The sequence below is a fragment of the Panthera tigris genome, chromosome B3, assembly GCF_018350195.1.
Source record: "Panthera tigris isolate Pti1 chromosome B3, P.tigris_Pti1_mat1.1, whole genome shotgun sequence".
Classification (NCBI taxonomy): Eukaryota; Metazoa; Chordata; class Mammalia; order Carnivora; family Felidae; genus Panthera; species Panthera tigris.
In genome coordinates, this window is record NC_056665.1 from 137,368,564 (window position 1) to 137,382,168 (window position 13,605).

General features: G+C 55.9%; 1 protein-coding gene across 3 annotated transcripts in view; it reads right to left on the reverse strand.

Annotated features, from left to right (window-relative positions):
- The window catches only part of SYNE3 (spectrin repeat containing nuclear envelope family member 3), an 88,880-nt gene extending 83,675 nt beyond the window's left edge, over positions 1-5,205 (reverse strand). For all 3 annotated transcript variants that reach the window (XM_042990474.1, XM_042990471.1, XM_042990475.1), the window contains exon 1: positions 5,136-5,205. The gene's annotated coding sequence lies outside the window, so the exon portion shown is untranslated. The remainder of the gene's footprint in view (positions 1-5,135) is intronic.
- Between the last annotated feature and the right edge of the window lie 8,400 nt (positions 5,206-13,605).

The following is a 13,605-nucleotide window of genomic DNA, read 5'->3' on the forward strand; positions in this document are numbered from 1 at the left end:
AAAGGGGCGCCTGGGTGGCTGTCGGTTAGCGTCTGACTTCGGCTCAGGTCATGATCTCGCGGTTTGTGAGTTCGAGCTCCGCATCGGGCTCTGTGCTGACAGCTTGGAGCCTGGAGCCTGCTTCGGATTCTGTGTCTCCTCTCTTTCTGCCCCTCCTCCGCCCTCGCTCTCTCTCTCCCTCTCTCAAAAAATAAGCATTAAAAAAAAATACCGTTTAGGAAAAAAATGGGGTCACAGGACACAGAGCAGGGGGACCCGGCCCCAGGTCTCCACTCCCCAAGGGAGCACACAAGCTGGACACAACCGCTGTCTCCGTGCCCGACGCGCATCAGAACCACCACCAAATGCATCAGTCCTGGGGCATCCGGCGCTCTGAGACCCTTTGGCCGGGACAGCTATCTCTGCAGAGGGAAGACCCAAAGAACACCTTGGATTTGGGCAGAAGGCAGGTGGCCAGGAATCGAAGCGAGCATTCAAAGCACCAGGGCCCCAAGTGGGATGGGTTCCCCAAATCTCAGCGCACCGCTGCCCCACTCCGTCATAAGGAAGAAGGTGTGGCGGTTAGACCCGTCCGGCTCGAGAGCCTCCTGTGATCTGACAGCTGGGCAGAAACCACCCAACGACCCTGGACAAGGGCATGTCCCCCCCACCTGCCAGCTGGGCCGGGACGACAGGGACTGCAGCTCCGGAGGAGCGAAGGCTGCGTTCACAGCACAGCACACGCAAAAAAAGCTTCCCGTCTTTTCAACGCATCCTCTGGGTGAAGCTCCCGCCCCATCACTTATTCACCTGCCATGGGATTTGGGGCAAGGCCTTCAACCTCTCTGACCCTGTTTCCCCAGATGCAAAATGGCAATAACCATACCCGTAGTGGTTAAGTTGTCCTGATAACTTCTAAATATATCCAGCATGCCCCACAAAGAACAGGAAAAATAGGAGTGGCTGCCCAAGGCCGGTTTCATGGGAAAGGAGAGCGTGGGCACTGCTTATGCAGGTCCTTTGGTGACGTTTGCGTTTGTGTAAGTTCCGGAAGTCGTGTGGTCATTGCACGCGGCAGCTCTCTTCTCACGTTCAACAATTAAAATGATCACTTTAATCTCGGATAAATGTGAACTTAAGTAACATAATAAATAAACGAGTAAAAAAATAAATAAACGGAAATCTTAGTTTAATCTCAGGGCCACCCGTTGCCCTGTCTCCAGGGGGCCCTTGCCACAGTGGTGTCGCGGTGAGAGGCATTCAGATGTGGCAACGCACAGCAAGCTGTCTTCCCTACCTTTGGGCCTGATGTGGACCTGGGCCGGGGCATTTCCACCAGCCACAAAAGCCAACAGGTTGTGTCCAGGGGACCCGAGGTTCCTCCCAGCTCAAATATTTCAGGATTTTCTGATTCACAAGCATAAATCATCACGCCAAGACCTTAAAAACTCTCATAGATAATCTGAGATTGCAGAGCGTTTACACCATTTCCCAGTCGTGTGTCTTCAGAGAGGGAGATGATTTCTCCGCGTAAGATGCCATGGGTCTGTCCCACGGTAGGGTTTGTGTTTGTCGTGTTTTATCAAATCCAGCCAGACTACCACTTGAATCTGTGGGAAGAGTCTGATTTCCCACGAGAGCTTTGTGAAATGTTTCATATTACCTTTAAAAAAAATTTTTTTTAATGTTTATTTATTTTTGAGAGAGAGAGGGAGGGGCAGAGAGAGCCCCAGAATCCAAAGCAGGCTCCAGGCCCTGAGCTGTCAGCACAGAGCCTGATGTGGGGCACGAACTCACGAACGGTGAGATTAGTGACCTGAGCCGAAGTCAGATGCTTAACCATCTGAGTCACCCAGGCGCCCCTCACATTACCTTTTAATTGTATCTGCATGTAAGATTTGATATACGCAATGGAATATATAGGCATGTATATGTATAAACAAATGTATATTTGTAACTGATGAAGCATAAAAATACTTTAATAGCACCCACGACTGCACCACTCGACAGAAAAACATAATGGATCCCACCGAGACTGGACCTGGCTCCTCTTTGACCCCGTGCCCTCTTCCCCACCCTGATTTGGGGGTTACCATTTCCCTGCTTTTCATAAAATCTGCTTAAATTTAAAAAAAGACTCCATATAGAGAGGCACACATAAAACCTACACGGCGTCACCAGTAGTTCCAAGGTAAATTCTTCTATCACGGACCCCATGACCCTACCAATCCCCTCTTGCCCACGCAACCCCCCCCCACCCCATGATCAGCTCTGCCCCACGATTGCTTGACTTCTCGTGCATGCATCGCGAAACGACTCCTCGTTCGTGTTTGTGTTTTGAGCTTTCATAATTAGCAGCTCTGTGCCCTGCCTTTCAAAGCATTTCGGAGATGCTGGGATTCCCTGCACAGAGTCTGCAGCCTAGAAATCCAGGCAAGAGGTGCAGGCCACAGTACATTGTCACAATCGCATTAGGTGGATTAGGAATAATAAAACCACGGTAACTCCTCCTATGATGTGTCCCCACCCCCCCCCCCCCGGGGCATTCTGCTGAGGCTTGTCCCCAATTGTCTCATTTATCCCCACAGCAACCCCACAGGGGGCCTCTTATCTCTACTTTAGAGAAGACAAAATTGAGGCTTTGGCTGCGGGGACTGTCCCCCATGTGCTTCCTGGCAGCTCAGCCCCAGGAACATCATCCCCAAATCCTGAAGTCGTGATTCCCTGGGGGTGGAGAGGGTCAGTAGACAATTCCAGAACTTCCATCTCCCCCTCCCAGGTTCCTCTCGTGGTGGCCCTACTGGGCTACTTTCAGACGTTAACGGGGGAAGAAAGTTCAGAATCCATTCTTCCCGGCAAATGCCAATGTCTTAATGATGAGCGGGATCCTGCCTCGCCCATACTGTTGGCCCGGTGATTAGCATCATTTCTTTCTATTGCCTGAGACGCGCTGTGTGGTGTAATGAAGATCAGCAAGTCAAAGGCCCCGAGTTCGAATCCTGACTCAGCCACCCCTGCCCTCTGAAATCTGTCTCCTCATCCGTAAATGGGCCAGCAATGGCACCAGCCTTGGCCTTCGTCGGGGTCATAGGAGGTGAGAGACAGAACATGCTTCCTAGGAGCCCACAGACACAGGGGATCCCCTGGCAGACCCCTCTCAAATGTCTCTGCCTGGCTCAAAGACCAGCTTTCCATGATGGAAAAGCTCTGAGGGAGATCATCCAGGGCCACCCACCATTTGACAGACACGGGAAATCAAGGCAGAGAGGCAAGGGCAGAGCTGAGGTGGGCAGGGGGGAGGGACTCAGGTGTCCCAACCAGGTCCCGTCACCCTACACGGTGACAACGCTGTGCGGTGCCTGGCACCCTACAAAACACTATTCGTGGACCGTCTCATCGAATGCTCATGGCACCCACGATGTGGGTGCTACGGTTATTCCCCCTCTCGTGGGGAAGAAAACCGAAACTCTGAGAGGGGAAGGGAGGTTTTCATGGCCAAGGCCAAGGCCAAGGCAGGACTGGACCCAGGGAGTCTAACATGGCCACCCCCATTCTCAACAGCTAGGCAACACGGGAAGGCCCTCAGCCCTCTTGGCTCTCGGGGGCCCCAAGGCTTTTAGGGGGTTGTGCTGGACCTGTCCGGTCTTACCTCCCTAGGACGGCAGTCACAGCTGTCCCTGCCCCAGGTTTTTGCATCAGGAGATGGGGGTGGGGGGACACCCAGGCACAGACAGGTCTGCGGCCGCAACAGAACATGCAAAGCAGCTGTGCTACAGGGCTGTTCCCATGGAGACAAACTCACCCTGAAGGGTGTCTGCAGGGGGCCAGCCTGCACCCTGAGGCAGAAACCAGAGCCCAGATCCTCACCCCTCCCCTCAGGACCCCCAGCAAGACAGGAGGAGTTCCCAGCCCACTCCCCGCTCCAGCTGCCCTCAGAGAGGCCTCTCTGGCTGAAAACGGTGCCCTGGGGCCAGCAGGCTGGACACAGCTGCGGCTGTCGGGCAGCAGAGAGAGGTCCTGCTTGAGGAATGTGCAGACCCACACGTGTCAGAGAGCCCCGCTGGGGACCGGTTCCGGAAACAGAGCAAAAACAGCCCGGTGGCACCCGCTCGTGCCTCCCGCCTCCCAGCCCCTGACCCCTGGGGGCTGCTGGCTGTGCAGGAGGCAGGGCCTGACCCTTCCAGAGAGCCCGATTCTGTTCTCAGTCGTGCAGCCCCGGGGAAATCGCTGCCCATCCCTGGGCCTGTTTCTTCTCTTCTTGGTGGAGGAAGGAGGCCGTCCCGCCAAGCTCAGAATGGCAGTGATTTTGTGACATACTCCCTTTTCTGCGAGGGCAGTCTCTTGTCCCTCACTGTCTCCTCCTGCCCTCACTCGCCTGGGATGGGGCATGCTTCCCTCGCATGTCAGGCTCCCCCCCCCACCCCTCCACCGGCTGCCTGCCTGGTTACATCCACCGGGCCCACTGTCTAGAGTCAAGATCTGAAGACGCTAAAGGTGGTCAGCATCCATTGGGGGCTCGCTCAGCCCCGCAAGAGATCTTTGGCCTCACTACGCCCTCCTTGAGAGATGTGGGATGAGGCTCAGAGAGGCCGAGCGTCTTGCCCAAAGCGGCACAGCCGGGAGGTGTCTGAATGAACCCGAAGCTGTCCGGGGTTACTCGCCCCCCCCCCCCCACTTCCAGCGCGCCCGCTCCGGGCTGTCCCAGGCACTAGGAAGCGAGCGCGTGGTCGCCAGGAGGGGGTATTGATGCCCGCGATTGCTGCCCAGGCCCGGGACAGCCGGCGGCGCGGGCCCGCGGTGACAGGTCCGCTGGCCCCAAGCGGCGGCTGAGTGAAGACTGGAGGCGGCGCCCGGCCCGCCGGGGACACGCTGCCCAGGGCTCTGGGGCTTTTTCTTGGGGGCCGCGCCTCCAGGCTTGGGGAGCGGAAAGGCTCGGGGACTTCGCAGGCGGCAGGGATCGGTTAGGTTTAAACTAAAAATACCCGCCCGCCCGCAGCTGTCACGCCAGGGCCCCCGCCCCCGCGCCGGGCGCGCCTCCCCAGGTCCCCTCGACTGTCGGCGACCCCGATCCCTGGGAGGCCCGTCGGGGCTGGGCCGGGGGCCGCGGCCCCGACCCTCCCGGCCCCGGCTCGGCCTCCGCGCCCCGCGCCACTTACCGGGTCCGGAGCGTGCAGGAGCGCGGCGCCGCGGGCAGCTCCGGCCCAGCCGCCCTCCTCCCTGCGTCCCGGGCGGCTCCGGAGCGGGGCGGGGCCGGGGCGGGGCCGGACACTCGCCCCCGGCCCCGCCCAGTCCCCTCGGGGACCCGCCGCGGGAGCCGCCCCGGGGCCGTGCCACCCGGCCGGGCCGAGCAGGACGCGCCCGGCCCCGCGCTCCAGGCGGAGGCCCCCGGCGCACCGCCCCAGCCCCGCGGCGCCCAATCGCCGACCGCCCCCCTCCGCGGGAAGGAGAGCCGCCGCGGGGGCTCCCCATCCTCACCCCCGGGCTCCGCGCCCCGGGCTGTCCCCTCCGGCCCAGGAGCCGTCCGGATCCCCGGACCCCCGCCTGCCTCCGCCTGGGTCTCATCCTCGGGAGGGCACGGAGCTGCCTGTCCCCGGGGGAAAGTTGGATCTGGGGAGGGAGATCCTCTGGCGTCCAGATTTGGGGAGAAGGCGAGGGGGGCCGGCAGGTCTGGCCCCCCTCAGAGCCGAGGTGCGGCCAAAGGCAGGGGCACTCCTCCCGGAGGCGCGAAATCCAAGGAGGAAGTGACACCTATCAGCTGGCCTGACAGTGGGGGCGCCCCATCCGGCCACTCCTACCCCACAGTGCCCGGAGCCACCGCGGGGGGGAATCTCTCTGGCCCCGGGCTCAGATGGGAGCCCCCGAGGATGTCCAGAGGAAGCGACTGCGGGGGAGGGGGGAGGGGGGGTGAGCCCCAAGGAATGTGAATTAAAGGCATAATCTGGATATCTCACAAACCGCAAGGCCCTGGTAAGTGTCTCCCTTCTGTCCCCACCGCCGCCCAACAGGCTTACCGTCCCGCGTTTGATCCGCAACTCCACCAACTCTTAAACCTCACGGCAGACTGTCTGAATCTTATCTGCCTCTGTGCCTTTGGCTCCCAGCGCATCAGGGATCTTTGAACTGTTCTCCACCCCAGCCCTGATCCTTGTCAGACTAATTACATCTTTGCCTGATTGGTTCTGTCTCCCTTGGGTGGGGATGAGAGCCGCTAAGGACACAACTGGTGGAACTATGTACCACGGGGACTCCAGGCTTTGCACCTTAAGTGTGGCTATGCCCATTTTGCAGATGAGGAAATGGAGGCTGGGCTTGAGGAGTTAGGGAGCTGCCCCAAGTCTAGTGCTTCCCAGAGGGTGTTTTCCTGTATCCGTATTTGTTGAATAAATCAGTATAAAAATCAGTGTCCTAAGAGAAAGATTAAATTGTAAAACAGGACCAGATAGTCATGGGGTGTGTGTGTGTGTGTGTGTGTGTGTGTGTGCGCACGCGCGCGTGTGTCTTTTCCAAACTGAGGGCAAAGGAGAAGAATGCCAAAGGCCAGAATTAACACTGGGGTAGACCAAGCTGGAGTTAGAATGCCAGTGTCAGCCACACCTCCTAAGGCAGGACTCAGGACTCCCTTCATTAAGCTATGATTATTCACAGGGTCATAGGACTTGCCAGCAAAGGGCCTCTCCCCTGCTTCCCCTTGACCCGTTCTAGGTATCTTATTATGTTCCTCATTATCATCTTGACTCCATCGAAACGCTGACACCGGCCTTGGGGTCACGACAGCCGCGTGGAAGGCCCAGAGGGCAATTACGATCGCGATGCCTGTGCTTGGATAGCGCTCTTTGCTTTCCCCCCACAGCTTTCACGTGGGTCTCCCCGTTACACCTCTGCACAGGTCTTCTGGGTAATTAGGAAAAGCTTAATTGGTTCTGTCTTCGGGTGGAGACTGAGACGCACAGAGGTCAGGGGCTTTGCCCGAGCGCGAAAATGGCCCCACCGGCGCTGTTGGAAAGACAGAGCGGCTGGCCGCCAGCGGTCGGCGTCCTGCGGTGAGCCATGGTGGGGCACAGCTGGGGTAGGGAGTTCAAGCCCTGGCACCAAACTGCCCGAGTTGGCAGCTTTCTGCTCGTTACTCATTCTTGGTTTCCTTTTCTGTTAAATGGGCCTGATAACAGGAATCCATCTTGAATGGTTCTGCGCCTGACGGCGTGAGCACCCGGCTCACGTGAGCTGTTCCGGGTATGGTGTGATCTGGTAAAGAGCGATGCAGTCTCTCATCAAACATTTCCTGAGCACCTACTATGTGCTAGTCCCTGGGGATATGGAGAGGGAGGCACGGAGTAGGATAGGACCCCCCGGGAGGAGGAAGTCCCGGTGCAAGGATTCCGTGTCCAGGGGGCCGTCTCCTGAACGGGCCGTGAGGTGCTTAGAGAGCGCAGAGCACCGGCTTCAAACCTTCCAGACCCGCATTCGGGACCCGGCTCTGCTACTTTCCTGAATGAACCCTAGCAAGCCATGCAACCTCGTAGAGCCTTAGTTTTCTCATCTCTTAAGTGGAGATAGCAATAATATTCCACAGGTGAAAATAGATGTGATAAAAAAAATATCCAGAAGCTGCAAAATGCTTGGCACATATTAGTAGTTTTATTGTCATCAGTTATTATCTTTAGCTTTACCGGGCTTGGGGATTTGTGAGAACGCTCTCTCATTGCTTTTCTTTTTTTTTTTTTAATTTTTTTCTTAACATTTATTTATTTTTGAGACAGAGAGAGACAGAGCATGAGTGGGGGGAGGGTCAGAGAGAGGGAGAGGGAGACACAGAATCTGAAACAGGCTCCAGGCTCTGAGCAGTCAGCACAGAGCCCGACGCGGGGCTCAAACTCACCGCGAGATGGTGACCTGAGCTGAAGTCGGACGCTTAACCGACTGAGCCACCCAGGCGCCCCTCTCCCATTGCTTTTCTTAAGCCTGCCATGAAAAACAGGGCCTTGTTTTTCGCGAATTCTGCGGCAGTCCTCGGCCACTCCAAAGTAGTCCATGCCGAAGGGGAGAGCCTTGAGGAATCGGTGCGGGAGAAAGGGGGAGTTGGCAACTCGGAGGGCTATGAAGCCTTCACCTCGTGTTCAGCATCACCCGCTGCTAGAGAAATTCGTGGAAACGAAAACTGATCTGGAAAGAAAATTCTGGCAAAGGACGGTGGGGGAGAGCCCCTCTGTCATCTCTGGAATTGAGCACAGGAAACCCCGCCCTGAGGCCTCCCTTTCAGAAGTGGCCCAGAGAGGGAACCGCAAGAAGGCCCTAAAATTATGCCATTCGGAAATTCTGACTCACTTGGCGGCGGGGGCTGTTTGTGTAACGTACAAAATGTCTCCCAAAAAGTGAAATTTCTGCTCCTTTCCCCCATCTCTCTTCCCTGCAGCCAACATCGCCACCACCACCCGTGGGGAAGCAGGGGCCGACTCACTGAGCCGGGGGAACTGATCCAGGTCTGTTACCTGGTCTGTTACCTCCACCTCGATCCGTACAAGTCTTGTTTTGCAGGCATGATTTTTAGTTGTCTGTGTGTTCGGTCTCCATGAGGAGCTTAGAACACAAGCTGGAGTGGCTCTCCGGGCTCATCCAAACCTCTTGTTGTGGGAGTGAGTAAACTGAGGCAAGGGGGCAGGAAGGAGGGGCCCTGCCCAGGGTCCCACGTGGTAATTGGCGCTCCGGAAACCTCTGTTGCCACTTCTCTGTCTCTAGCCTGGCTTTCCCCTCGTGATGACTTAAGTCGGTCCCATTGGCCGCGGGGCGATGAAAAGCTCGCACGGGGGTGGCCGTTTCTGGGGTGCCTCTTCAGAGAAGCCCTGAGCTGGGCAGGAGAGCTGTTCTCATCCTGGCTCTGCTCTCAGCGGCTTCGTCCTCTGTTTTCTTTCTAGCCAGCTCTCTGAGTGCTCTTCTGTCTTTCCCACTCTGGTCCTATCATGGGCTTGTAGCGGGGAGGGGTGGGGCACCAGCCTGGATCGTTCTCAGAGTACGTTGCTGACCCCACCAGCAGCAGCCACCCTGTAACTGGGCAGGGACACCCCTGCTGGAGGGCCACGAGTCCTATCAGGCACCAAGCATGGGAACCGGAGTAATTCAGGACACCCGTCTACACACACGAACTGTGCTGCTTTTATAAAATAAAGACACAGAGTGTGTTGGAAACACAGGACTGGATCCTGGGATGACTGGGTCCCAGTCCTGGTTAATGCTGCGAGTTAGTTGTGGAACGTTGGGCCACTTCTGAGTTTCTGAATCTGGAAACGAGGGAGTTAGAGCAGGATCACCTCCCGGTTACTCCTCTCAGTTTAAAACCTGAGCCACCTGGGTGGCTCAGTCGGTTAAGCATCGGACTCCATTTCAGCTCAGGTCATGATCTCGTGGTTCGTGAGTTCGAGCCCAGAGTCAGGCTCCTTAGTGATGGTGCAGAGCCTGCTTAGGATTCTCTCTCTCTCTCCCTCTCTCTCTCTGCCCCTCTCGTGCTCACACATTCTCTCTCTCTCTCTCTCAATAAATAAATTTTAAAAAATAATAAAAAACTGTGTGAATTTTAATCGTATTACGACTGTTAATATATTCCAAGGATTAAGTACTAACAGAGACAAAATGTCAAGTACAATCGACAAACTTCACTCCTAAAAAATAAAATCTTTCTAGAAGAGGCTTGCTCTATATTTCTCCCATCCATGGGCAACCCTATCTAGTCTTTCTGCTTCTTCTGGGAACACCATAAGCGGTTTTTAAAAAAAAAATTTTTTTTAACGTTTATTCATTTTCTGAGAGACAGAGAGAGACAGAGCATGAGCGGGGAAGGGGCAGAGAGAGGGAGACACAGAATCCGAAGCAGGCTCCGGGCTCTGAGCTGTCAGCACAGAGCCTGACTCGGGGCTTGAACTCACGAACCGCGAGACCATGACCTGAGCTGAAGTCGGGCGCTCAACTGACTGAGCCACCCAGGCACCCTGTAAGTGGTTTTTTTTTTTTTTAATTAAACCTTTGATTTGGAGATAATTGTAGATTACGCAGTTGTAATAAACTAGGCTGAATGATCCCTGTACCTTTTCCCCAGTTTCCGCCAATGGTAATGTCTTGCAAAAAAAGACATTGCCTACGTAGCACAGCATCACAACCAGGATGTTGAGGCTGACACCCTCAGAATGCAGGTGTTTCCCCCACTCTTATCCCCTCTCTCACCCCTGGCAACCATTAATCCATTCGCATTCCGTTAATGGAATCATACGGTGTGTAACCTTTGGCGATTGGCTACTGTCACTCAGCAGAATTCACTGGCGATTCTTCCGGAGTGTTTCTGTACCAAGAGTTCGTACCCCTCCATTGCATGGCACGGACGGACCACTGTTTGTCTAGCCGCTCACTTGCCGAAGGGCAACTGGGTCGTCTCCGGTTTGGGGCTATTGTGAGTAGAGCAGTGGTCAACATTCAGTACGGGTTTGGGGGGGTCAATAGAAGTCTTCCCACTGGGTGTTTCAGCTGTTGGTTGTAGTACCCGTCCGTAATGCCGCACCCCCAGGTGGGTTCCTACTTGCTTACAGTGATACGCACGCTCCCGGGATGTTTATGTGTGTGCGGTGGTTGCCCAGGACTGGGCTGTGAGTCGTGGAAATCCGGCAAAAGCAAACTCCATGGTTCCTACCATCGGGAACTTGCCATCTATCGAGGGAGCAACAGCGAGACTCAGACGTTGAAATGACGCTGAAATGACAAGACAGCACCGCACGTTATCAAATGCTAGGCTGCGCGGTACAGAATTGAACCTTAGAGGAATCCAGAAATGGGAGGAGTGAAGGCCCAAGTGTCTGGGGGAAGGGGTTCTGGGTAATGATGATACCTAACACTGATTAAGGGCTTACTACGTGCCAAGCACGGTACTAAGCCTTTACTCATATTAACTCACTTGCTCCTCATCACGACTCTATAGCTGTCAGCATAGAGTCCAAGGCTCGAACTCATGAACCGCGAGATCATGACTTGAGCCAAAGTCAGATGCTCAACCGACTGAGCCACCCAGGCGCCCCAATCACGACCCTCTAGGGTGGCTACTATTAACCGATCTTACAAATGACGGAATAGAGAGGCTAATAACTTGCCCGTCATCACACAGCTATCGTATGACCCATCTAGGGTACAGAGCCAGGCGTTCTGGCCTCGGGCCACACTTAATCGCTGTGGATTCCGTCTGTCTGGTGGGAACGGCGGAGGACCATTTCCTGGTCGTGATTCAATTCCCACCCATTTGTTAGGTTATATTTTTACACAGAGTTACGTTGAACCTGGAATGTTAAACTCTGGCTTCCCTGGTGTGATGAATTCCTTAGGGGTCAAGGTTATAGATGAAAACTTAAAGTGCTTTGGAAAGAACGGCACCAGCTTTAGCAACAGGTGAGAACCCTGCATGTCATGTGTGTGCTGTGACAGGCAAGCACCAGCCTGGAAGCCTGTTCTGTGTGTGTGTGTGTGTGTGTGTGTGTGTGTGTGTGTGTGTGCGTGTGTCTGCTGTGAGAGGCAAGGACCAGCCTAGAAGTCTGCTCCGTATGTACACACATAAACAGCAGGACTGAACGCTCTGGTTATGTTGATTACCTGTGTGTGCGGCAAGAAAGGCACCAGACTCCCAGGTTTACACCATAAAACACCCAGGCTGGCTGAGTGCATTTCAGATAACGTGCTTTCGTGTTTTCTGAATCGCTGTATACCACAAAAGCCACGTCCGCACTTGGCTTTCTCTGTGGCTGCTAAATGTACGAGGGGTATGATTTGTCTTCCATCACAGCGTCCACGACCACTCGCCCTTACGACTTCATCATTTTGGTTTAAGCGACAGGATGCGAGCAACCTGGCTTATTTGTCTGCTTTCGTTTTGAAAACGAAATGCAGCCTTGAGGGCACCCTTGCTGCCAGCCCTGGGGTGGGCGGGCAGCATGAAGGGCTCGCTGGGTGAGAATCTCCCGATGTGGTGGTCCCTCTGGGCTCTGCGTCCCCCCCCACCCCCCCCACCCCCCCCACCCCCCCCACCCCACTGGCTAACCCTGCTGGGCCATGTACCCCCCCCCCCCGCCCCCACACTGTCTCCACATCTAGAAAGTGGGGCCAGTTTCGCCCTGTCTTCCCTGCAGGAGCTGTCCATGAGCGTCAGGATGACGAGAATGTGCCACAGACTCGTTTTCTGTGCAAATGTGTGCTATTGTGGGAAATTAGATCCTGCAATTACGATGCTTGCAAACAAAACTTGAGGACAGAAGCCAGCTCAGGAAGAGGCTGTGAGTCAGGAAGACTTCTCCGCTACGGGGGCAAGAGAAATCTTTCAGTCTTTTGCCCCCTGGAGACACGTTTTTGTGACCTGCCGAAGTGTTCTCGGCTTGCTTTTCAGCGGGCTCGGCTGTGCTGGGCAGGCGATAACGTAGAGGTGCTGTGCGGTAGGCAGCGTGCCCGGGAAGCCGGGAGGCCTCTGGGCCCCGCCTGGCAGGCACGCGGGGGCGTGGCCTTGGCACTGGCGTGGGGGCAGCGGAACCCAGGCTCCCAGGCGGGGCTTCCGCGTCGCCCCCTCCATCAGCAGGGGAGCGGCCCGCCCCGGGGGGGGGGGGGGGGGGGGGCCTGTGCCTGAGCGGCACGGTCCGGGCTCTGTGCGAAACCCTGCTGCTCTTGGGGACAGTTCTCCATGGCCCAAGATGTTCCCCAGCAGGGCCTCATGCACAGAGCATTAGGCTCTTGCCGCAAAGGAAACAAAAACAAAAACAAAAACAAAAAAGGATCCTGCAGCAAACGGCTGACCGCAGACTCGCAGAAGGAGCGCTTTCTAGACGGTCTGCTCGCGAGTTCCCGCTGCTGCAGGAGCTGCACCTGGCCTAAGATTTGAAAGAACTCTCCTCCTCAGTTCCTTCTTTGATGTTGTGGAGCTGGCATGCAGAGAGGAACGGCCAGTGCCACTCCGTGCGCCCTCCCGGCTGATGAAAAGGCCACACTCGGCAGAGGCAGCCCCGCGCGCACACGTTTTTGGTGTCCTCGGGTGTTCCAGGAAGGCCCTTGCTGGCACGGCGCCTCGGGAGCCCAGGCTGTTCACCATCCACACTGAAATGTCTGCTCGTGTCACTGCCGACTCTGGGCAAAAGCACCGGGGCCTGTCTGCTCCGTTTACAGACTCTGAGTTCGCACGTCCGCCCGGGGATGACAGCCAGAAGTCACTTTCCACACCCCTTGGCCCGGCTCCGTGTTCCAGAGACCCTGAGAGGTCCAGGGAACACCCTGGCCACTCCAGCCCCCAACCATGCTCACCTCGGTCACCAGATCCAGGCGACACTTGGGTCCTTTGTGCCCTCTCTGCCTCCTGCCTCCTTTTCAGTCCCATGGCCTGCTCTTTCCTGACTGCACGCCTTCCCCAATTTCTTCTGCAGCTTCCTTTCTTGTTCTTCCCGCCCAAATCTCCAGCCATCAGGCCCAGACCTGTGGAGGCAACAGACTGAGTGTTGTGCTCCCACGTTGTCTTTTATTTCATTTTAACTTAATTTTTGAGTTTTTACTTATTTGAGACAGAGAGCAAGCGAGCACGGGACGCACAGAGAGAAAGAGAGAAGAGAGAGGACCCCCAAGGAGGCT